The sequence below is a fragment of the Rhipicephalus microplus genome, unplaced genomic scaffold, assembly GCF_043290135.1.
Source record: "Rhipicephalus microplus isolate Deutch F79 unplaced genomic scaffold, USDA_Rmic scaffold_16, whole genome shotgun sequence".
NCBI lineage: Eukaryota > Metazoa > Arthropoda > Arachnida > Ixodida > Ixodidae > Rhipicephalus > Rhipicephalus microplus.
In genome coordinates, this window is record NW_027464589.1 from 8,710,649 (window position 1) to 8,736,917 (window position 26,269).

At 49.4% G+C, this 26,269-nt stretch overlaps 1 protein-coding gene across 3 annotated transcripts in view; it reads right to left on the reverse strand.

Annotated features, from left to right (window-relative positions):
- LOC119166664 (tartrate-resistant acid phosphatase type 5) overlaps window positions 1–26,269 on the reverse strand; it is a 389,636-nt gene that overhangs the window by 312,088 nt on the left and 51,279 nt on the right. The gene's annotated exons all lie outside the window — the stretch shown is intronic.

A 26,269-nucleotide genomic window follows, 5' to 3' on the forward strand; every position in this document is an offset into this window, starting at 1 on the left:
TTAAAGTCAATTACTAGGAGTTCCGATTTAGCCGCCGAGCAGGTGAGCCCAATATTGTTGGCGTGTTTAACAACAATGTCAGCGGCCAACTGAAGCTTCGATTCGATTTCGCCATGGTTGCCAGTATTGACCCAGCAGGTGATGTCATCCGCGTACAAGGAGTGATTGATAGACGAAAGTTTGGCAAGTTCCCGCGCTAGTGGTATGAGAGTAACGTTAAAAAAGAACGGGGACAAAACCGATTCCTGGGGCGTTCCCTTGCTACCTAGCATGAAGGGATCGGTTTTGAAAGTGCCCAACTGTAGGCATACGGACCTATTGCTGAGAAAGGCAGAGACATACCTGTGCGTGCGAGAGCCCACGTTTAGTTCACTAAGAGATTGTAAAATCGAGGAGTGAGAAACATTATCAAAAGCCTTAGTCAGGTCCAATGCAAGGATGGCTGTGGTGATGTGTGGAAAAGTAGGATTTAGCACGTCCTCCTTAAGCTCCAGCATGACATCCTGAGTCGAGATTCCCGCTCGGAAGCCGTACATGGTGGAGGGAAACAGTTTTTCTTGTTCCATGTAGCGATTCAGACGATTGAGAATTACATGCTCCATCAGTTTTCCTGTACGTGAGGTAAGAGAGATCGGTCTCAAATTATTAAGGTCTAACGGCTTATTATGTTTGGGTATGAAAGTCACCTTAGCTGACTTCCATTCCTGGGGCAGCGTGCCCTGCTCCTATTGTTGATTCATGTAATCGGCAAGAGCTGCCACTGACTTGGAGTCAAAATTTCGGAGTGTTTTGTTAGTAATTCCATCTAGTCCTGGAGCAGATGTGGTGCGAAGTTTGCTTAGGGCAGCCCAAACTTCCACCTCTGCAATTGGTGCATCCAAGTCTGCATTGGGAGCTCCATTGTAGGTAGGTAACAATTCTCGCCTTGGGCCAGAGAAATACGTAGTTTTAAGAGCAGTTTCTACGTCTTGCTCTTGTTTTTCTACTTCAAACAAGAGTTTCGTAATTCGCTTATTACTTTCACATCGCGAGGAGCATGGATCTAACATATGGCGAAGCAGGGACCAAGAGTTCTTCATATGTAGAGTACCGTCGAGCCGGTTACATATCTGGTTCCATTGCTGCGATGAAAGTTCGGCCACGTGTTCATTTACAAGCTGGAGTGTTTGTGACATTTTGCGTTTTAGTTTACGATTATATTTTTGCTTGAGCCATCGTTTCTCCAAGCTCTGATAGGCCTCCCATAGGTGGAGTAGCCTGCTGTCTACTGGATCACGGATATTTGCTGCTGGGGCTGCTTTTTCGCTAAGAGCTACATCCTGTTTAAGCTGAGACGCCCAGTCTCTGTAGTCTTGAATTTCTTTTTTCGGGTTTCAGTCTCGGATTTCGCGAAATTTATCCCAGTCAACAATATGTTTTAAATGAAACTTTGGACGAAAATTGGCATGGGGCAGTGTAATTGTTAGGATGTAATGATCACTGCCGAGGTTGACCCCACTGTGTGTCCGGTTAGCTTGTCGCACATTTTTAGTGAAAGTAAGGTCAGGGGTGGTATCTTTGCTCACACTGTTGCCAATTCGTGTTGGTAGCATGCAGTCAGTGACTAAAGTGCACCTGTTTCGCTGAATGTATTGAAGAAGGCTGGTGCGCTTCCGAGTGTTTCTCCTGTAATCCCAATCTACGTGCGGGACATTAAAGTCACCCGTTACAACTATGGGAGCAGAGTTTGCTATTTGAATGGCCCTATCGATTGCTTCAAAAACAGCAGTGAGGCCATCTCAGGATGAGAATAAATATTCAAAATAAAATATGTGCCTTCTCCTGTACGACGTGGGAGAAGTTCAAGAAGAAGGCAGTCACTGTAAAGATTGGAAAGATCATGCGCTATAAACGAGATATTCCTTTGTATATATGTGGTAGCCCATGGGGAGCTAGGATGCGAATGTACAGCCTGATAGCCGAGGAGTTTGCAAGCTTTTAAAGGCTCCTGTACGGAGATGACATCCGGGGCCCGTGTAGACCTCTGTATATAAAGTGAGAGGTTGTCTCTCTTGTTTCTTAATCCACGGCAATTCCATTGCCATATGCAGAGTGAAGAGGGTGAAGATGAGGCAAGGGTGCAGGAGGGGGTTATGGCTGCGAAGGCGCTGGTGAGGGTTGAGATTGTGGGAGAGATTCGAGCCGAGCAACTAACACGTCTAGAATACTCTCTATCTTATTGAAGCGATCAGCAATTTGCGTAAAGCCTAAATCAACCTTTTGTTTGAGTTCGCGGTGTTCTTTCCGAATTTTTTGACTGGTGCTTTTAAAATCGTCCTCCGATGACTCGGGTTGCTCTGTCCTTTTCTTTTTTGCTGGCTGTGGAGAGGAATCTATAATATCGGTCCCTGATTTTGCTGCCATATCAGGCTCTATGACAGAGGGGGAGATAGATAGGGGTGGAGAAGACGCGGGTGGGGCAGCTGTAAGTGTACTTAAACGTTCCAGCACCAGAGCCAACTGTTGCTTTAACTCTTGATTCTCTCGAATTAGACGTTCGATAGTCTCCTGAGTTTTAGAATTTTCTTTAGCGTCAGAGAGCATACAACAGGAGCAGGAGGCCTGCTTTGCCCAGCTCACCTTTTCAGGTTTGGTGCTGAAGTCGCGGCTTTGTGATGCACTTCGTCCAGGGCTTTTGCCTTTGCTGCCATGGTTTCGTCCAGGACTCCTGCTTCTGCTGCTACGGTTTCGTCCAGGACTCTTGCTTCTGCTGCTACAATTTCTATCTTCGATGCTTGAAAAAGACTCCTTCTCGAGCTCGAACTCGGGCTGCTACTGCTGGTGCTCTTGTTGCGGCCTTTGTCGTGGCCGAGAGAGACGGCTGAAGCCACGCTGAAAGCGTTGCTTGCATGCCCTGTCACCCGTCTTGTGAGCGTCCCCACAGATGACCCACTGCGGGGTGCAGGGATAGTCGTCCGGGTGTTTCTGTCCGCAGCTTGAGCAAGTGAGGCGATTTGGCAAAGGACATACATCTCGTCAGTGGCCGACTTGTCTGCAGTTTAGGAACGCTTCCACCACCTTCGGTCGAAAGTTGAAAACGGCGTAGAGGGTGCCAAACACTTTGACTGACGGAGGAAGCTCCTCAGCCATGAAGTGAATGAGCACTGAGTGTGAGGTACGCCCCATGTCTCTTGCTTGGACTATTGGTAGAAGGGGATTTGCCCGACGTAATTCTTGAAGCAAGTCCCGAGGTGATTCACCATTCCAAGCGTGGTAGATGATCCCTGCCCGTGACCCGTCCGGGGGAGCTATGTACGTGTGAAATCCCAATTGTTTACCACGTAGCGTGAGTTCTCGTACTTTTGCATAGTTGGCAACTCGGTCGGCGCAAGATGTGGACACGGTGAAAATATTCTTGGCCAAATTGGTGCACACAAGATCTTCGTCGGCAACCTCACAGTACAGTCCGCTGTTGGCGACTACAGCCGCTCGTAACTCTCCATCGTTGTATTGGGCCAGATCTACGCCCGCACTCGGACGAAAGACAATCTTGAAGTCATCGACTGGCAACCGTGGCAGTCGTTTTAAGCGAGGACGCGCCACAGCTGTGTTGTCGAGCTTTGAGGAAACGCTGGGCGGTGATTCCGTTTTGCGTGCTGGCGTTTCGGCAGCTGACGCTGCTTTACTTGACTGCGTTCCTTCAGTTTCTTTTGACTGTTGTCGAGGTGAGCGTTGTCGGGCATTCAGGACTACACTCCATTCTTCTGGGTTAAATTCTTTGGCAGGTAAATCCGTGCCACTCACCATGTATGCCATTGCGTTGCCGAATGAACTTGTGCACGCGCGTCGAAGCGCGAGCCCGAAGCCGGTGCCGGTGGCGTTAGGGCTAACGAGGCGGCGTTCCCCCGCTCAGCAAGAGTTGATGTTTGCAAAGCTCCTCAAGAACTAAGAGGTTTGAGGCACTCACCAGCAGCGTCGGCAACTTGCTTAAGTTCAAGAGAGGCCACTGTTAGCACCAAAAAAGCAGTCTCGGTTCAACAAAAACTTCGTAGAATACGGAGCCCATGCGAGGCACACCAGCCTTGCCTGGCCCCCTAGCGGACTCTCCTGCTACAGCGTGGAGTCATCAAGCCTTCTTGTATCCCTTGGTCTTCACCAGTTGTACTCGTCAAAAAAAAAAGGATGGTTCGATCCGGTTCTGCGTAGACTACAGGCGCCTAAACAACATTACGAGGAACGATGTTTACCCTATTCCACGCATAGACGACGCTCTCGATTGTCTCCAAGGTGCAGAATTCTTTTCCTCGCTTGACCTTCACTCAGGTTATCGGCAGGTCCCAATGGCTGAGTCTGATCGTCCAAAAACGGCGTTCGTCCCACCGCATGGTCTCTATGAATTTACCGTAATGTCATTCCGACTCTGCAATGCGCCCGCCACATTCGAGCGAATGATGAAAAGCATTTTACGCGGTCTTAAGTGAAACATATGCTTGTGCTATCTTGAGGACGTTGTGGTCTTTTCACCCGATTTCACTTCGCATCTCACTCGTCTACGTAAGATTCTACAGTGCCTTACTAACGCCAGGCGTCAGCTTAACCTGAAGAAATGTCACTTCGGGGCTAAACAACTCACCATACTTGGTCATGTCGTCTCGAAAGCCGGCATCCTTCCCGACCCTGACAAGCTTCGTACTGTTGCCGAATTTCCTAAACCGACTACAGTTGAAGAACTATGGAGCTTTGTGGGCCTGTGCTCCTATTTTCGTCGGTTTGTCCGGAATTTCGCTTCCGTCATCGCTCCGCTCACCAAACTCCTTGCTGGCCCTGCAGATCTTTCGAATTGGACAGCAGCCTGTGACGAATCATTCACAACACTGCGCAAACTCCTTACCTCACCACCCGTACTGCGTCATTACGACCCTACTGCGCCAACCAAGTACACATGCATGCAAGTGGCGTCGGCCTTGGTGCAGTACTCGCGCAACGCAAACCAGATTTTACGGAGTATGTGGTCGCCTATGTCAGCCGCGCCCTTACTAAGGAAGAAGCCAACTATTCTGTTACGGCAAAAGAGTGCCTGGCGATTGTGTGGGCGTTAAACAAGTTTTGGCCCTATTTGTACGGCCAAACTTTTGATGTGGTAACTGACCATCACGCACTCTGTTGGTTGGCTTCACTGAAAGAACCTTCTGGTCGCCTCGGGCGTTGGGCACAACGCCTCCAGGAATTCGACATACGCGTCATCTACCGATCGGGGCGAAAGCACTCTGACGCAGATGCACTTTCACGATCACCCATGAAATCTGATGATACGAGAATATCAGCCCTTGACCTTCCCCTCTCTGCCATCAGCGTCACAGACATGTCATCTGTACAGCGGAAAGACCCTTGGATTGTCTCGCTCTTGAATATGCTTTCTGACGCATCAACTTCCGGTTACCCGCGTGCTCTTCGCCACCAAGCAACGCATTTCGCCATACGGGATGGTCTGTTATACCATCGCAACTATCAAGTGGTGGGTCGTAAATGGCTGCTAGTCATACCCAGCCATATGCGGTCTGATATATGCGAATATTTTCATGCTGAGCCACAACACACACACGCCGGTGCTCTAAAGACGTATGAGCGGATCCGCCAACGTTACTACTGGCGGGCTATGTACATGTTCGTACGCAAACACATTCGCTTATGTTCCCTGTTGTGATAACACCTACTGCGTGACGTTCCACTTCATCATCAGCTGCGCTGACGCGGCAGCGGATAAGCAACCGCATGCCGATAAAAGCATGGCCCAAAAATAAACCAGAGGATTCCTTGTTCTGCAACTGACACTGTTGTTTCTTTGAGTACGGCAGTTCGGCTGCCTAACTCTACTACACTGGCGACGAGGATAGGATCCGGTCGGCTTTCCACGTGCTTCTGGTGCTGCTGAAGTCAAGACGACGGCTGCGTGGGCGTCACTGCAATGGCGAAGGTGGGAAAACTTGACATTTTTGATGAAAAGAGAGATAGCTTCGAGTCCTACCTGGAAAGACTTGAGCTTTACGTCTCGGCAAACGATGTGACGGAAGGCAAGAAGCTAGCTGTATTCTTGACAGTTGTAGGCCCTCGAGTGTATGAGGTCCTGAAGAACCTGTTAATACCACACTCGCCAGCCAGCAAAACGTATAATGAGGTGACGACTCTGTCGAAAGGTCACTACAATCTCCGAAAGGCCGTGATAGCCGAAAGATGCCGATTTAACCGAAGGGTGCTGTTGGAACAAGAGACTGTGGCCGAATTCGTAGTGCAGCTAAAGCAGTTGGCCAGAAGTTGCGAGTTTGGAAAGTTTCTCGACGAAGCGCTTAGAGACAGACTTGCCGCCGGGCTGCGCTGCACCGATACACAACGCTAGCTGTTCGCAGCTGAAAAACTGGCATTCGAAGAGGCGTGTAAAATTGCTTTAAACCGTGAGCTAGCTTCCACACAAACCCGGGCATTGTCGTTGGAAGAACACCAAGGTAGTTCACAAAAGCGCTCCGGCCTAGAAGTTGATGCTCTCAGGCAAAGCAGTCGTTGCAGGGACAGCTGTTGTGGCAGAACGAAGTGCCCAGAGTGTTTCCGTTGCGGCAAACGCCATACTTCGGAAAGTTGCCGGTATCGCAAGTATAAGTGCCCTAATTGCAGAGAGCAAGGTCACTTGCGAACAATGTGTAGGCAGCGCCCCGGCAGAACAAAGGTACTGAATGCAATCGATAGTCTGGCAGAGGATTCGGATGAAGAGCAAGAAATATACAGTATAAAAATCAATAGGTCTGCCTACTTTGTCACTGTCAGGATTGAAGGAAGAGCTTTCAAAGATGCAAATAGATACAGGGGCGTCCATCACCGTCATGCCGAAATCCGTTTTTCAGCGTGAATTTCCTCAATTGACAATCAAGAAAGCGACTGTTCCTTTAAAGACATACACAGAGCAACTAGTGCCGGTGGTAGTATCAGTGAACGTGCGAGTTGAACACGGTGATCAATCGGATACCCTACCTGTGTTGATAGTAGACGGTGGTGGTCGAGAGCTGCCATGTCTGCTTGGCCGCAACTGGTTGAGGAAGCTTAAACTGGCTAGAAGTTCGAGCCGTAGAGCAAGATCAGAATGTGGATGAATTAACGAAGAATTTCGAGGCAGTGTTTTCGCCGCATATCGGGTTCATAAGTGGCTATAAAGCGCAAGTTCTCTTGAAACCAAAAGAGCAAGCCAGTATTTTGCAAGGCTTGACCAGTGCCATTTGCGCTGAAGGCAGCTGTGTCTGAGGAACTGGGCTCCTTAGAGCGTGCTGGGATATTGAAAAAGGTCACCAGAAGTGATTGGGCAACTCCTTTAGTGGTGGTACCAAAAGATGGAGGAGCAAAAGTACGGCTGGGTGGCGACTACAAGGTCACAGTGAGCCCTGCGCTACTGACTGAGCACTACCCTCTGCCTCTGCCAGAAGACTTATTCGCAACTTTAGCAGGCTCTAAGGTATTCTGCGTTCTTGAACTTATTTCCGCTTATCAGCAACTGGAGCTTGACGAAGATGCCAAAGGTATTTTAATGGTAAACACACACCAAGGCCTATACCAATACCAGCGGCTCCCTTATGGCATCGCAAGTGCTCCTGCCATATTCCAGTCACTCGTGGACAGGATCCTCAAGGGCGTCACTCAAGTAGGATGTTACATCGATGATGTCATCATAGGAGGGTCAAGTATTGATGACTGTCGGCTGAAGCTGAAAGAAGTTTTGACCCGGTTACGCGATCACAATGTGACGCTGCGCATGGAAAAATGTGGAAAGGCCATCGCATGGAAAGGCCATCGATTCGAGACGACATGCAGAGAAAGCAGGAAACTTTGAAACGGCAGCATGACGGACGGAGATGGACTTTTCGTGTATTGAGTGAAGGAGACTGGGTATACGTGAAAACTGTCAGGCAAGAGAAGGTATCGTGGACGGAAGGGCAAGTGGTGTGGCCAGTTAGTGCGGTGACATATCTGGTAGAGACTGAGAACACAGTCCGGCACGTTCATATTGACCATTTGCGCTCACGCAGTTATTCCAAGTATGCAGGAGCAAACATCGGTACAGAAGCCCTGACACGACCCGCTACCGAGGACTCTGCAGGTCATCGGGAGGCTCCCACCACGCCCCAGCAGACGCATCCGGAGGCGAGCACGGCAGAACATCTTCCCGATGACACAACAATGGTGGTCCCGCTGCCAACAGGGGGGCAGAAATTGCCCCTGCCTGTGGCTCACGCCGAACTTCCTCAAACGCCAGCGGAAGAGTATTCTGACTCTCCCCCAGCCCTGCGCAGAAGCCAGCGTACACGGAAAGAGCCAGACTGATACGTGCCTCACGATTTCCGTCACTGAAGATAAATAAACAATCTTGGGGGAAGGAATGTGATAACGCCTACTGCGTGACGTTCCACTTCGTCATCAGCTGCGCTGACGCTGCAGCGGATAAGCAACCGCATGCCGATAAAAGCGTGGCCCAAGAATAAACCAGAGGATTCCTTGTTCTGCAACTGACACTGTTGTTTCTTTGAGTACGGCAGCTAGGCTGCCTAACTATACTACACCTGTGTCAGCAGCGCAAGACATTTCCTCATTCACCCGGTCAACTGCAGCCTTTACCATGTCCTGCACGCCCATTTTACCGTGTTGGGATTGACCCATACGGCCCGCTACCATGCTCTGTTGGTGGTAATCGATGGGTGATTGTGGCTGCTGACCGTCTGACAAGGTACGACGAAACGGCAGCGCTACCTTCGGCTGGTGCTCGTGACGTTGCAACCTTCATCTTGCATCGGTTCGTTCTTCGTCATGGTGCACCACACGAGCTCCTGAGTGACAGGGGCCGCGTATTTTTGTCCGAAGTTCTGCAGCAGCTCTTACATTCATGCCGTACTGATGGAGGCGGAAATGTTGTAGGCTCGTGCACTCAGATTTGGGTGCACGCTAAAGAACTCCAGGTGGTCAAAATTTCCGGAGCCCTCCACTACGGCGTCTCTCATAATCATATGGTGGTTTTGGGATGTTAAACCCCACAAATCAATCATTCATGCCATACGGTACACCGCACATCAACAGCCTACCGCCCTCAGATGAACGGCCTAACGGAACGTTTCAATAGAACCCTCGGAGACATGCTCGCTATGTATATTGATTCCGACCACCCCAATTGGGACGTTGTCCTTCCTTTCGTGACGTATGCCTACAATACGGCGATTCAATTAAAAACGGGCTTTTCTCCATTTTTTTTCTTTTATATGGTTGTCACCCATGCAGAACACTCGACACAATTCTGCCATACAATCCTGATGCCTCCGAGTTCAGCCCAGTTTCTGAAATGGCCGAACATGCCTAAGAGTGTCGTCAGCTTGCATGGTCCTTCACAGCCGATAATCAAGACCTCCAAAAAGATCACCACGACCATAATTTTGTTCAGGACACTTTACCCGTCGGTTCTCTTATGTGGCTGCGACTGCATTTCCACTCTCCTGGACTGACTCCCAAGTTTGCACCGAAGTATGCTGGCCCTTACCGCGTCATACAGCACCCTTCTTCTGTCACCTATGTGATTGAACCGCTTAAGCCGTCCACGAACAAGCGCCGCCTTGGTCGTGAGACAGTCCACGTCAGTCGCCTCAAGCCCTGCTACGACCCTCCTGTTTACTCGTCACCTTGAGTCGCCAGGATGGCTCGTCTTCGTCGTCGGGGTATTGTAGTGGGGAATTCGCAAGGCACTGACTAGTGGGACCATCTCTCTCTGAGTGCGAAGTGCGAGGGTGTGCACGAGCTGTAGACGCTGGACTGCTCGAGCATATCTGTCCGTACCGGCTGCCTGCCTACTACCTGGCGTCACTAATAAACTCCCTTGCAAAGTGCTGCCTACTACGTGGCATCGCTATCACACTCCTTTTCAGATGCAATAAAGTTTTATAGCGAAAGATGTTATGAGATCAGAAGACGGGTCACACATGGGACCGTAGTTGTCCGTAACTAGCATCGAACAAAAAAAACTTGGTAAATAAAAAACAACCGATGACACAATGGCGTGCCTGCCCAGTACTCTACCACTGGGTCATGCCAGTGCTTGGAACTCAGTAAATGAAAACACCAATGACACAATAGGATTTGAACCCGGGTCCACTGCGTGCCAGCCCAGTATTCTGCCACTTAACGACGCCAGTGCTTGGAACTGGCGTTAGGCAGGCTTGATTTTGGGAACGGGAGTCACGCGCTTATGAGTAATAAAGGGCTTTATAACATCAAAAGAACAGCCAGGCGTGGCACAATGTGAACTGCGTAACGACCGGGTCGTCTAATGCTTCAATCCATTAAAAAGCTTGTTTTTTATCACTTGTTAACTGTGACGCATACCTACTTCCGGCATATTTTTTCATCGTCGTCAGCCACTGCATAGAAAAATTGCACAACATTTTCAATAAGTGCGTAGTAGATACCACGCTTCCCCAAAAGAATGACGAAGGATAGCATAGTGAATGCTGGCGTGCTACACAAAATTTATGATTATTTATGGCGCAGTGGTTATACTCAGCAGCATGTTTGTAGAATCCCAAAGAGTGTTTAGAAAAGGCTCTGAAAGGCCGCTCTTCTAGCTTCCGCAATGACTGTGCTGAGCTTTCTTTGCAGACGATAGTCATAGCGCGAGAACAAAAGGGCGGTACAGAGACAAGAAGGACACGAAAGACACGAGCGCTAACTTCCAACTGAGTTTAATGCGTAGAGCACGAAAATATATAGAGAAGACAGTAACCATGTGATAGAAACCATATGGCACAAAGAGCAGAACATGAGTAAGAAAAAACAAAAACAAACAACACAAAAACAAAAGCACTGAAAAACAGCAAAGAAAAATCTAGAAGAAAACGATACAGAAAGGTAAAGATAATATAACTACCTGCCCGCACCAAAACCTTCGAGGAACCTGCGTTCCTTCTCGGACAAAGCCACGGAGTGCTTGCTAATACAAGGCACCTGTTCGCGTGCCATCTGCGCGGCCTCGACAATGACTCGGGTGCTTTCATCTCTGTGCTTGTACAGCGTCGCTGTGTCCTTGAAGAGGGGAACACAATTGCACTCAGTGCAGTGCTGAGCAAGAAAACCATCTTTCCCGTTTCTAACTTGTTAGCGTGTTCTCTCAGCCAATCGTTCAGACACCTTCCGGTCGTTCCGACATAACAAGCCCCGCATGAAAGGGGGGTCCTATAGACAACTTCGCGGGAGCAGGCCGCATACCTCTTTCTATGTTGAACTCTGCATTCGTTGATGATTGCGTTTTCAGGGGGTTTGTAGATTTGGTGAGGCTAATTAATTTGAACGGTGCCGAGAACAGGACACGAACTCCAACACGTTTTCTGACTTTCTTGAGCCTGTCACATGGTTACTGTCTCCTCTATATATTTTCGTGCTCTGCGCATTAAACTCAGTTGGAAGTTAGCGCTCATGTCTTTCGTGTCCTTCTTGTCTCTGTGTCGTCGTTTTGTTCTCGCGCTATAACTACCGTCATGCCATACCAACTAGCCCAAGCTGCAACACTTCTAAGTTACATTTCTTTGCAGATTTGGCATTTTATTCGTTTATTTATTTATTTGTTTGTTTACTTAGTTATTTATTTATTTATTTATTTACCTATTTATTTGGTAATACTGTCGACTCTCATAGAGGGTCATAACAGAGAGGACATATGCAAAGAATGTACAATGTTCATAAATTTTGTTAATACCTTGACAACTCAAATGAAAATTGGTATTCTCTTAATCCACAACTGAACGTTCATATAACAATTCAAGAACAATTCAAAATTTACAGTAATTATTTTTAATATTTGCTATGAACATGAAGTCGCTTACATCACTTGGCACTGAAAAAAAAATTAGTTTAGCAATCACGTAAATGCGCTTGTGCAGCATCTTCAAAGTCAGTGACATCTTTTAAAACAACTATTTCACTCAGCAATTTCTTCCACATTTCTATGACACCTGGAAAAAAAGAATATCGAAATGTGTCAGTAGAATCATCTATCATCTATCCGTGCGTCGTCTGCTATAGCCATGTCGTGGTGTACGTCATGCACGTTAGCAAAGGGTGGTTTGTTCGGCTATGTAAGCGCGAGTGTAACTGCTTGTGCGTATTCCTGAAAGGACGTACTGAAGCATTTTGTCTTGCTCGGCTGCTAATGCATTGTAATAAGATTGGGGAGTGTAATTTCGCCATGGGCTGTTTATTGTCTTCGTAGCCTCCGTTCACGAGAATAATTTGAAAGTGGGTGCCATTTTCGGCTTCAAGGATATCGTAAAATGCATTTTGCATTTTCCCAAACATGAAGACTTGTGTTGGGAAAAGTGTGCGAGTGTTGTGCATGGTGTTAAGACAAATCCGACATGGAGATATCGCACGAAATCGCCATGCAGGCGCGCAAAGACAAAACGTGCGCGAAGAGGCGACGCGAGGACACGAGTAGTGCGCGTGGAGTGGAGTGGCACGTGGTTAGCAATGTGGTGTTCATTAGGGCGGAAGCAGGGGGTTCACCGGCATCACAGCTGGGATTGGTCCCGAGTGCCCGGCAGAGGTCGGAGCAGCCTGCTTCGCTTGGCCCCAAGCTTAGAGGGCCCACGGAGCCAGCGGGAAGCTACCACAGCCACCAGTTCTACTATCTTATTGTCACGGGGTCGTGACGTGGCCGAAGACAGGAGACTTCGTGTTGGGATTTAACTGTTTATTTGGGCGAACCTGTGCCCGGTAAAAGGAAAGTCCAATTACAGCAGCAGTCTCGCACAGATAGCAGTCTCGGACTGATAGCGGCGAACAGAGCGTCGGCCTTCGATCAACAACTACTGACAAGTGGTGAAGCGCGTCGGCATTTATACTCTTGCCATAGAATGTTCTAGCGTTATCGCTGGTGGTGGCGTAGGTTCCAGAACAATCTGGACCGTTCGCACAGTGGGAGTGATCTTATCAAAATGATCTACTACAGTCCGGAACCTTCTGGAAAACTGCAGGCGCGGTTTGCGCTGAAAATCGTGTGGTGTTTTGGGACGATAACGAAAACTTGGGAAATGGAACGTGGCATTGCCCCCCTCTGAAAAAAGGCATCGTCCCGATGCTTTAACTAAAGATTAAGGTACAATTATAATGCAAGAAAGTACAATGAATAAATTACGATGAAACAGTAATACAAAAAAAAACACTTTCAGTTTGTTAACGCACATGAAACGGCTTGAGGCGCGCGACATGCACGACTTCAGGTCGCGATCGGCGTCGTTGAGAGTTCGTGATGCCGTCGGGGACAACCTCGTAATCAAGTGGGCCGAGACGTCGAACCACCCTGTACGGTCCGAAGTGGCGTCGCAGAAGCTTTTTACTTAGTCCACGTCGGCGTATCGGCGTCCACACCCAAACACGTTCACCGGGCTGGTATGCCACGAAGCGTCGTCGAAGGTTGTAACGGTGGCTGTCTATCGTCTGTTGATTCTTGATACGGAGACGCGCAAGTTGTCGGGCTTCTTCGGCACGTTGAAGGTACTCGCTCACATCGAGGCTTTCTTCGTTGGTGACATTGCGTAACATGGCATCGAGCGTCGTTGCCGGGCTCCTTCCGTAGACCAATTTGTATGGAGATATCTGCGTCGTCTCCTGCACCGCCGTGTTGTATGTGAAGGTCACATACGGAAGAATGGCGTCCCATGTCTTGTGTTCGACATCGACGTACATTGACAGCATGTCGGCGATCGTCTTGTTAAGCCGCTCGGTCCGTTGGTCTGTGGGTGGTACGCTGTCGTCCGGCGGTGGTTTGTTTGGCTGTATGCCAAGATCGCTTGAGTTAAGTCGGCAGTGAATGCCGTTCCTCTGTCGGTGATAAGGACCTCCGGAGCGCCGTGGCGTAGGACGATATTTTCGACGAAGAACTTAGCTACCTCGGATGCACTGCCTTTTGGCAGAGCTTTTGTCTCGGTGTAGCGGGTGAGGTAGTCGGTAGCTACCACGATCCACTTGTTTCCGAAAGCCGACGTCGGGAACGGCCCTAGTAGGTCCATACCAATCTGCTGGAAAGGTCGACAAGGTGGATCAATTGGCTGCAGAAGTCCCGCTGGCCTTGTCGGCGGTGTCTTGCGTCGCTGAGAGTCCCGGCATGTCCTCACATAACGAGTGACGTCGGTGGTAAGACGTGGCCAGTAGTACCTTTCTTGTATCCTCGCGAGCGTGCGGGAAACACCGAGGTGCGCTGCCGTCGGATCGTCGTGCAAGGCCTGCAGTAGTTCTGGTCGCAGAGCTGAAGGCACCACAAGGAGGTACTTAGCTCGAAGCGGTGAAAAGTTTTTCTTTTGTAGAAGACCGTTTCGTAGAAAGAACGACGCAAGTGCGCGCTTGAATACCTTCGGGACTTCGGCGGTCCTGCCTTCGAGGTATTCTATTAGGGCCTTAAGTTCCGGGTCGGCCCGCTGTCGTTCAGCGAAGGCTTCGGTAGTTATCGTTCCCAAGAAGTAGTCGTCATCCGGGTCGTCAGGTAGCGGTTGGTCGACAGGCGCACGAGAGAGACAGTCGGCGTCGGAGTGTTTTTTGCCGGACTTGTAAATGACAGTAATGTCATATTCTTGAAGTCTCAGGCTCCATCGTGCGAGGCGACCTGAAAGGTCTTTCAAGGTGGCTAGCCAACACAAGGCGTGGTGGTCGCTCACAACTTTAAAGGGCCTGCCGTAGAGGTAGGGGCGAAATTTCGACGTAGCCCAGATGATGGCGAGGCACTCCTTTTCTGTTGTGGAATAATTTGCTTCTGCTTTGGATAGCGATCGGCTGGCGTAACCAATAACCCTTTCAAGTCCGTCAGCCCTCTGCACAAGAACGGCGCCAAGACCTACGCTGCTTGCGTCAGTATGTATTTCTGTCTCGGCGAATTCGCCGAAATGGGCAAGTAACGGAAGCGTCTGGAGGCGATGTTTAAGCTCCTGGAAAGCGTGTTCCTGTGGCGTTTCCCACTTGAATTCCATGTCGGCCTTGGTAAGGTTAGTGAGAGGATCGGCGATGCGGGCGAAGTTTTTCACGAACCGCCTATAATAGGCGCACAGGCCCAGAAATCGGCGCACGGCATTCTTGTCAGTGGGCGGCGGGAAGTTGGCGATGGCGGCTGTTTTCCGCGGATCGGGACGAACTCCAGACTTGCTGATAACGTGCCCCAGAAACAAGAGCTCCTCATACGCAAATCTGCACTTTTCTGGCTTCAGTGTGAGTCCGGACGTCTTGATGGCTTGAAGTACAGCTTCAAGGCGCCGAAGATGCTCGTCGAAACTCGAGGAAAACACGACGACGTCGTCCAAGTACACAAGGCAAGTCTGCCACTTCAATCCTGCCAGTACTGTATCCATAACGCGTTGAAAAGTTGCAGGGGCTGAGCAAAGGCCGAAGGGCATCACCTTAAACTCGAAGAGGCCGTCCGGTGTTATAAACGCCGTCTTCTCTCGGTCTCTTTCGTCGACTTCGATTTGCCAATAGCCAGTCTTGAGGTCCATTGACGAAAAGTACTTGGCGTTATGGAGCCGATCAAGTGCGTCGTCTATTCGTGGGAGAGGATACACGTCCTTTCTTGTGATTTTGTTCAGGCGGCGATAATCGACGCAGAAACGTAGGGTCCCACCCTCTTTCTTCACTAACACCACGGGGGACGCCCATGGGCTCTTGGACGGCTGGATAATGTCATCCCGCAGCATTTCATCAACTTGTCTCTTCATGGACTCACGTTCTCGCGTCGAAACCCTGTACGGACTCTGACGGAGTGGTCTGGCATTTTCTTCGGTTAGGATGCGATGTTTCGTGATTGGGGTCTGCCGAATTTTCGATGACGACGAAAAGCAATCTTCGTATTGCAGGAGCAGGGCCTTGAGCTGTTCTTGCTTATCGTTCGGAAGTCTGGGACTGACGTCTAAAGCTATGGGAGGGGCTTGGTTCCTCTGAGCAGGTTCCGCAGAATCGGTGAGGGCGAAAGCACTGGTGGCTTCGACAATTTCTTCGATGTATGCGACCGTTGTTCCTTTGTTCACATGTTTGTACTCATTGCTGAAATTTGTGAGCATAACCGTTGCTTTGCCTCCCCGCAGCTCTGCAATTCCCCTTGCGACGCAAATATTTCGGGTGACCAACAGATGCTGGCTGCCTTCAACGACGCCTTCCAAGTCTGGTGATTTAGGAGCGCCTACTGAAATAATGACGCTTGAGCGAGGCGGAAAGGTGACTTGTTCTTTCAGCACATTCAAGGCATGGTGTCCTGACGGCGTGCGTGGCGGTAGTGCTTCTTCTGTGGATAACGTTATCGACTTTGTTTTTAGGTTGATGACAGCACCATGGAGGCATAAGAAGTCCATGCCAAGGATGATATCTCTCGAGCAACGCTGTAGGACTACGAAGTCTGTAGGATAAATACGGCCGTTAATGGTGACTCTCGCTGTGCAGATTCCTGCAGGCATTACGAGATGACCTCCAGCTGTGCGGATTTCAGGGCCTTTCCAAGCTGTCCTAACTTTCTTTAACTTCGCGGCTAACGACCCACTGATGACAGAATAGTCAGCTCCAGTATCGACGAGAGCAGTCACACTGTGGCCGTCGATAAGAACGTCGAGGTCGCTAGTTCGCCGTCTCGCATTACAGTTAGGGCGTGGCATCGGGTCACGGCTGCGTCGGCTTGTTCCGCTGCTTCCATGTTGCGTCGTCAGGCCACCTTCGGTAAGTGAGCTTTCGCCGTCAGGGCTTTGCCTGGTTGGCGTTGTGTTCGGAAACCTCCGTCGCGGCGTCGTCGTCGTCGGAGGATCTTCGGTAGTTCGTCGCACAGCAACCGCACCTCCACCGGTTGCTGCCCTTAGTTTCCCGGATACGGGCTAGGAGACCGGCCCCGCGTTGGGCCAGAGTACTGCCGGTGGTGCGGTGACGTGCGGCGGCTGGGCGACGGCGAACGCGAAGGGCTTCGTGGTGTCCACCGAGTTCCTGTCAGGTAGTCGGCGATGTCACGAGGTCGTTCTCCTGGCTGTGGACGCGGTGCATTGACGGCGAAGCCACGCAGTCCCATCTGTCGGTACTGGCAACGGCGGTATGTGTGTCCGCCCTCGCCGCAGTGGTAGCAGAGCGGGCGATGGTCAGGGGTGCGCCAGACGTCAGTCTTCCTCGGTGCACTGCGCTGGACCACTGGCGAACGCTATGACGTCGGTGGAGGTGGTGGCGGAGGTGGCGTCTGTCGACGGAAGTGCGATGGGGCGGCGTTTTGGCGTGGACCGGGAGGAGCGTTGTGGCGCAGTGCAGCGGCGTAGCTCATAGCTTCCGGCTCTGGCAGCGGTGCGTGGGGAATTTGAAGCGATTGCCGAACTTCTTTTCGCACAATGTCGGCGATTGAATCCACTTGAGGCTGCGCCGAAGGCAACAGCTTGCGCAGCTCTTCCCGCACGATCGCTCGGATTGTTTCACGCAGGTCTCCGGAGTTACTGGCTTGAGCAGCAGCGCAGTCTGCAGTCAGGCGACGATTATACTGTCTGGTGCGCATGTCCAGGGTCTTTTCGATAGTGGTCGCTTCGGCTACAAATTCTTGGACGGTTTTTGGTGGGCTTCTCATCAGTCCCGCGGAGAGCTCCTGTTTGACCCCTCGCATGAGAAAACGAACTTTTTTTCTCCTCAGGCATGTCTGGGTCAGCGTGACGGAATAGTCGGGTCATTTCTTCTGTGAAAATGGCGACATTTTCATTTGGGAGCTGAACCCGGGTCTCTAATAAAGCAGCAGCCCTCTCTTTGCGAGCGACGCTCGCGAACGTTTGCAGGAATGCGCCGCAGAAAACATCCCACGTTCGGAGCGTGGACTCCCGATTTTCGAGCAAGGTCCTTGCGGTTTCTTCCAAATAGAAGAACACACGACGCAACTTTTCGTCATGGTCTCAGTGGTTGAGGGCGGCCACACGGTCGTACGTTTCTAGCCAGGACTCCGGGTCTTCGAGCGATGACCCATGAAAAATTGGTGGTTCCCTGGGTTGATGCATGACCATCGTGGGCTGGGACGCTGCGGTTGTCATTGTCGCTGCAGTCGTGGTCATGGCCTTGGTCTTCCGCGCCTTGTCTTGCAGAGGCCCGTACTCCGGTGGTAGCCCTTGCTGTCGGCGGCTTGTTCGCTGCTCCTGGTTGGCGTCGGTATCTTCTCCGCGACGTGGGCTGGGTTCACGGCTTGACGGGGGCGTCCGGTACATGAACGAAGCAGCACCTCCACCAGATGTCACGGGGTCGTGACGTGGCCGAAGACAGGAGACTTCGTGTTGGGATTTAACTGTTTATTTGGGCGAACCTGTGCCCGGTAAAAGGAAAGTCCAATTACAGCAGCAGTCTCGCACAGATAGCAGTCTCGGACTGATAGCGGCGAACAGAGCGTCGGCTTTCGATCAACAACTACTGACAAGTGGCGAAGCGCGTCGGCATTTATACTCTTGCCATCGAATGTTCTAGCGTTATCGCTGGCGGTGGCGTAGGTTCCAGAACAATCTGTACCGTTCGCACAGTGGGCGTGATCTTATCGAAATGATCTACTACAGTCCGGAACCTTCTGGAAAACTGCAGGCGCGGTTTGCGCTGAGAATCGTGTGGTGTTTTGGGACGATAACGAAAACTTGGGAAATGGAACGTGGCAGTATGCAGGCCCTGTGGTGCCTGGTCCGCGCCTCTTCGGAAGGGACTACGTGTCTTCGTCAGCCCCTCTCTTCATCGCCTGCCTTTTCCGTCGGCGAATAAACTTGAGTATTGCCCTGCTCGTCGACGAATTTCGTCGACGATGGCATCCCCGTGCTCGATGGTATTACCGAGACGCCTGTCGGGCCAATAGTAGTACTCACTGGTGAGACTGACTCCTTTAAGTTCGGACTAAACTTGTTTACGTGTCTTCTTTAAGCTCGTTTCATAGGCTGTAAAGAGCTGTGTTACAAGTAGTGCGTGTTGTATGTCTTAGGCTAGTGTGTTGTTTAGATAAAGTGCGAAGAGAAACAGAAAGCAGCCTCGCCATTTTTATTAAGAACTTTTCCGTTTAAAACGCAACACACTCTTACTATCGCTTTTCATGAGAATCACACTACACGACTAATAAGTGGTGTGTGAATGGAGCGATTAAGCGACTCGATTGTTAACAAAAACGAGGCTATAGGCCACGTACTTGCACGCTGTTGGTATAGGTGCCCAACTACGGCATTGTATCGAATATGCTATGAGCCTTGGCCGTGTTTACCTGGCCGTGGTACCACTACATACAAGTTTTACTATCACATAAACTATGACGCTTCTGTACTTAAACTCTACTTAAAACACAAGTGTCATGAGCAATGGTGTGCTCAGAATTACGAATGCTGTAAAGAGCCCAGGCATCCAAAATAATTTAAACGGCGTTTCTTACACTTTTTGTTGTATAATTTCACTGAAATGCTCTTTTTTTACACTATTTTTAGTGTTTGTGTGGTATGGTTATTGATTGACGCAAGGCAGCGTTCATATATTTTGTTTGAAAAAAAAAGCATGCTCGTACTATAAAATTACCTTTCTTGTAACATTTTCATGCACGTTTTTCACCGAATAAAGGTTCCTGCAAAACTCTCACAAGGTTTTTACACTTTTATTGGTGAGAGAACATCTGCGTATGCGCGATAAAGGCAATGTAGCGCATAGCTAGGTCAGCCACAACGCTGTCCTGACTAGACTTATTGACGGTCCCACATTTCATTTTGAACAGAAAAAGAGAAAAAAATGCATATGTCTATTCGTGTGAACGGTGGTACTGAACTCATCGCACAAGAATCCGGGCTCTCTGCTATCTTTTTTTTTTATTTTATGCATTAAGAAGTAAATAAGTAGTTCAGTCGCACTACAGCAGTACGTTGTTTATTTATTATTTAATTATTAATTAAGACATACTGCAGTCCGAAGACCAAGCAGGTGGGCAGGGATTAATTACATATAAAGCATCAATCCGCATGGTAAATTGGTACACAATTCTGAAAACAGTCCAACAAGTGTGAAAAAAAAGATAGCAGTACACAAAGAAACATAGCGGCACAGTGAATGTTTGAAATATTGCAGAAAGTACACGCTTTTCAAAATCCGACACATCACGCGCCGAAAACACATCAACAGGCAATCTGTTCCACTGCTCGATCGTGCGGGGAAAGAGGGAGTGCTTAAAAAGATTAGTGCGTGCAAAAATTGGAGTTAGATTGTGCTCATGAGTGCTTCGAGTTGAACGAGATAAGCGGGGCTGAATATAAAGTCCTGGATTAATATTGAATTGTTGGGAATTAAGCAAAAAGAGAAATCTTAGACGCGCAACCTGCCGACTGTGTTCCAGGGTCATTATACTGTTGTTTTCCATGAGAAGCGATGGAGAAGCTCGGCTATGATAGCTGTTAAAGATGAACCGGACTGCCTTTCTTTGCACCATTTCTAATTTGTGAGTGTCTTTTTTAAGGAATGGGTCCCATGCTGCGCTTGCGTACTCGAGTTGCGGCCTAACAATGGAATTATAAGCTAGCAATTTAACACGTGGAGGAGCGGCTTTTAGTTTGTGCCTCAGGAACCCGAGTTTTCTGGAGGCCGATGCGCAATTTTTGTTAATATGTGACTGGACCAAGTTAGTCGGCTTGTTATAGTAACTCCTAGATGTGTATATTCGTCTACTTCTTTCAGCGTGTGGTTATTGAGCCTGTAGGAGGACGTGAATGCATTTTTTTTTGTTAGTTAACTGGAGCAATACAGATTTCTCACAGTTCAGTTCCATGGACCATTTTTCACACCAATCAGAGACAGCATCAAGGTTACATTGCAGGTTACTTTGGTCACTTGAGGATGAAATTCGTTTAAAGAGTACACAGTCGTCCGCAAACAACTTTAAACCAATCGACGATGCGTCGATAACGTCAGAAATATCATTGATATAAATTAAAAAGAGTACGGGTCCCAGCCCGCTGCCCTGAGGAACACCGGAAGTTACAGGGAGAGTATCGAAAAAACAGCTACTGAATTTAACAAACTGCTTGCGGTTAGACAGATAGCACTGGATCCATTTTATGAGTGTTATTGGTAAGCCAATTTTTTGAAGCTTTAGGATTAGTTTACTGTTAGGAACGCGGTCGAATGCTTTGCTGAAATCTAAAAAAATGACGTCGATTTGTTCAGCCTTATCGAGTGAAGACGCAAGTTCATGAATAGTGGTTACTAACTGGGTAAGCGTAGATAAGCGTCTTCTGAACCCGTGCCGACAAGGCGTTAGAATATTGTTGGCTTCTAAACACGACACAATAAAATCTGATACTACATGTTCGAAGAGTTTACAGATGCTAGAAGTCAGGGAGATAGGGCGGTAATTGTTTGCAAAGAGGCGGTCCCCTTTTTTGAAGATTGGTACGACACAGGCCATGCACCAGTCGTCAGGAATTTCGGTACAGTCAAATGATAACCTAAAAAGGTGAGTAATATGCCCTAGCGGCTGAGCATATCGGTGCAAGAAGGCATTAGGTATGTTGTCGGGGCCAACGGAAGATCTAATTTTTAGGTTGAGTAACATGTTAATAACACCCTTAACGATTATAAATTCTGAGGACAGATTTGGGAGAGGCATGTTGTACGGTGTACTATCTTGGATTGGAGAGAAAACGGAGGGAAAATATTGGTTAAAATGGTTAGCGATAGCGACCGAGTCACCGGTAACAGAACCGCTAATTGATATCTGTTGGACGTCTTTAGGACGATCACCTAAGTAACGCCAGAACTTCTCTGGACAGCTTTTTATAAAACTTGAAAGGGTTTGCGAGAAATATTTAGCCTTTGCATCAGAAAGCTTGGAGGTAAGAAGAGTTTTCAATGCGGTTAACTTGCTAGGAGGAGAGTGGCGCCGTTTGGCACGCTTAAGCCTGCGATGAAGGTGAATGATTTCTCTTGATATCCATGGGTTGTTTTGGTTAGTACGGACACTCCTGGTAGAAATATATCTGTCAATGCAAAAGTGAACGGTATACTTCAGGGTATTCCACAATGTTTCAACGGAACTGGGCAGGCTGTCACAAAGATTCCAAAGTGTGTCTGAGATTGATTGATCATCGGCATTAGAATAATTTTTCACTACCTTATTGACTTGTTTTCGGTGTTTCTTAACGCCCCCTAAACGAAAAGACAACAAGACACTCATGTGGTCGGAGATACCACTATTGATAGAGACACTATGTTCAGGTGTGCTTGAATTAACAAAAACAAGGTCTAATATTGAACGGGCATTTCCGGCAACTCTTGTGTACTCGAGAACTGTGTGAACTAAGTCACACATGAGCATAACACCAAGAAGAGGGTTAGTAACAGCATCAAACACTGATTTCGTGTTAAGCCAATTAATTTGGGGAAGATTAAAGTCACCAGATAGAATGAGCCGGTTGTCTTTATACATACATAATTCATCGTGAAGTACTTGCAAATAGCTGGACGGAGCATTTGGAGGCCTATACACCGCAGATATCGTGAAATTATGACCCCAACAGTTTAAATTCAAAAATAGGCTCTCGTGGTCTGGTATCTCCAGTAAGATAACATGCGGAATAAAACTTTTCAAGACAATAGCCACACCGCCCCCACGTGAAGGGCGGTCGCGGCGTATGATTTGATAGGATGCAGGAACTACAATAGAATCGGGGATGTCATTATGCAACCATGTTTCTGTTATAACTGTTATGTGTGGGTTATGTTCTAAAAGCAAATATTCAAGTTAATCGGTTTTGTTGACAAGGCTTTGAGCGTTTAGGTTTAATATCCTTAGTTCTTTGTCGGCGCTCCTTAATTCCCGTCAATCTGCCGTGGTGCCGTTTGACGCATTTTGTGCCGCTGCTGCAGTTTCTGGTGAACGCTGGCTTTTCTGTGCTGAAGAGGCAGGCTGTGAGGGCAGCAGAACTCTATGATTCCTTTCGTTGTCCCAGATGTACACTTCTTCATCGATTTTAAGCTTATCGAGAACTAGCACGACGCGTTTTTTACTATCACGCTCGGGTTTCGCGCTTTCCCAGAGAAGCTTGCGTTTGTGCAAAGTGCTTTGGCTGTAATCATTCTGTACCAAAATATTCGTTCCCTTCAGTTTATGCGCATTTTTCAACACAGCCTGCTTTTCTACAAAATCCTGAAAGTAGGCAATAACTGGTCTCTGACCTTCTTTTCGCCCAAGGCGGTGGACGCGAGCAATTGATCTGCACTCAACGCCGAGTTTTTTCTTAAAAACATTGCTTATAACCTTTGTTTTCAGTGACTCTTCCTCTTCACAAGCTGATTCCGTGATGCCATGAACAACAAGGTTGGACCGTCGGCTGCGGTCCTCCAAGTCTACTAGCTTGCTGTTCTGCCACGCCATCATGGTCTGTAGAGAAGCAGTCGAAGTTTCGAGAGTTGTAACGGCAGGTGCCTTCAAGTTAAGTTCCTGTAAGATCTTGTTTATAGACTGAATTTGCGAGCCGTAATCCCGCAATACTTGTTCAGTGTCGTTGAGACGCGTTTTCATTTCCGAGAGTTCATCCCGTATCGTAGCCTGACCACACAAGAGTTTTTCACACATTTCCTCAACAGTTGGACCAGGATTTTCCTCGATGTCGCCGCAAAGCAACAATTTGCATACAGCATAACAATCATAACATATACAAGCAAGTGTGCGTAGGCAGGGCACAACCAAAAGGAAAATTTCACTTTTCGTTCTGATGTTACAGTTGGAATAACTAACCTGTGCAGTGAAGAAGAATTTCGTGGTAAGCGACATGGTCCCAGCCGTCTCGCCGTGCCCACTGCCGAAGAAGCACTGGAGCGAGTCCTTTATAGATTTGACGATTGGTGACGTCACTAACATGCGCATACAATGGAGAGAGGTGGTGGTGAACTTGTCGGGGAACGATAGCGGTGCAGACGGACACGTGCCGAAGGAGGCGTTGATAGCTGCTGGTCCTCGGCACGCATCGCTTACGGTTGATGATCCGGTGATCACTGTCAGGAGGACCTGTGCAGTGAAGAAGAATTTCGTGGTAAGCGACATGGTCCCAGCCGTTTCGCCGTGCCCACTGCCGAAGAAGCACTGGAGCGAGTCCTTTATAGGGTTGACGATTGGTGACGTCAATAACATGCGCATACAATGCAGAGGGGTGGTGGTGAGCTTGTCGGGGAACGATAGCGGTGCAGACGGACACGTGTCGAAGGAGGCGTTGAAAGCTGCTGGTCCTCGGCACGCATCGCTTACGGTTGGTGAACCGGCGATCACTGTCAGGAGGACCTGTGCAGTGAAGAAGAATTTCGTGGTAAGCGACATGGTCCCAGCCGTTTCGCCGTGCCCACTGTCGAAGAAGCACTGGAGCGAGTCCTTTATAGGGTTTACGATTGGTGACGTCACTAACATGCGCAGACCATGCAGAGGGGTGGTGGTGAACTTGTCGGGGAACGATAGCGGTGCAGACGGACACGTGTCGAAGGAGGCGTTGATAGCTGCTGGTCCTCGGCACGCATCGCTTACGGTTGATGATCCGGCGATCACTGTCCGGAGGACCTGTGCAGTGAAGAAGAATTTCGTGGTAAGCGACATGGTCCCAGCCGTTTCGCCGTGCCCACTGTCGAAGAAGCACTGGAGCGAGTCCTTTATAGGGTTGACGATTGGTGACGTCACTAACATGCGCAGACCATGCAGAGGGGTGGTGGTGAACTTGTCGGGGAACGATAGCGGTGCAGACGGACACGTGTCGAAGGAGGCGTTGATAGCTGCTGGTCCTCGGCACGCATCGCTTACGGTTGATGATCCGGCGATCACTGTCCGGAGGACCTGTGCAGTGAAGAAGAATTTCGTGGTAAGCGACATGGTCCCAGCCGTTTCGCCGTGCCCACTGCCAAGGAAGCACTGGAGCGAGTCCTTTATAGGGTTGACCATTGGTGACGTCAATAACATGCGCATACAATGCAGAGGGGTGGTGGTGAGCTTGTCGGGGAACGATAGCGGTGCAGACGGACACGTGTCGAAGGAGGCGTTGATAGCTGCTGGTCCTCGGCACGCATCGCTTACGGTTGGTGAACCGGCGATCACTGTCAGGAGGACCTGTGCAGTGAAGAAGAATTTCGTGTTAAGCGACATGGTCCCAGCCGTTTCGCCGTGCCCACTGCCGAAGAAGCACTGGAGCGAGTCCTTTATAGGGTTGACGATTGGTGACGTCACTAACATGCGCATACAATGCAGAGGGGTGGTGGTGAACTTGTCGGGGAACGATAGCGGTGCAGACGGACACGTGTCGAAGGAGGCGTTGATATCTGCTGGTGCTCGGCACGCATCGCTTACGGTTGATGATCCGGTGATCACTGTCAGGAGGACCTGTACAGTGAAGAAGAATTTCGTGGTAAGCGACATGGTCCCAGCCGTTTCGCCGTGCCCACTTCCGAAGAAGCACTGGAGCGAGTCCTTTATAGGGTTGACGATTGGTGACGTCACTAACATGCGCATACAATGCAGAGGGGTGGTGGTGAACTTGTCGGGGAACGATAGCGGTGCAGACGGACACGTGTCGAAGGAGGCGTTGATAGCTGCTGGTCCTCGGCACGCATCGCTTACGGTTGGTGATCCGGCGATCACTGTCAGGAGGACCTGTGCAGTGAAGAAGAATTTCGTGGTAAGCGACATGGTCCCAGCCGTTTCGCCGTGCCCACTGCCGAAGAAGCACTGGAGCGAGTCCTTTATAGGGTTGACGATTGGTGACGTCACTAACATGCGCATACAATGCCGAGGGGTGGTGGTGAACTTGTCGGGGAACGATAGCGGTGCTGACGGACACGTGTCGAAGGAGGCGTTGATAGCTGCTGGTCCTCGGCACGCATCGCTTACGGTTGATGATCCGGCGATCACTGTCCGGAGGACCTGTGCAGTGAAGAAGAATTTCGTGGTAAGCGACATGGTCCCAGCCGTTTCGCCGTGCCCACTGCCGAAGAAGCACTGGAGCGAGTCCTTTATAGGGTTGACGATTGGTGACGTCACTGACATGCGCATACAATGCAGAGGGGTGGTGGTGAACTTGTCGGGGCACGATAGCGGTGCAGACGGACACGTGCCGAAGGAGGCGTTGATAGCTGCTGGTCCTCGGCACGCATCGCTTACGGTTGATGATCCGGTGATCACTGTCAGGAGGACCTGTACAGTGAAGAAGAATTTTGTGGTAAGCGACATGGTCCCAGCCGTTTCGCCGTGCCCACTTCCGAAGAAGCA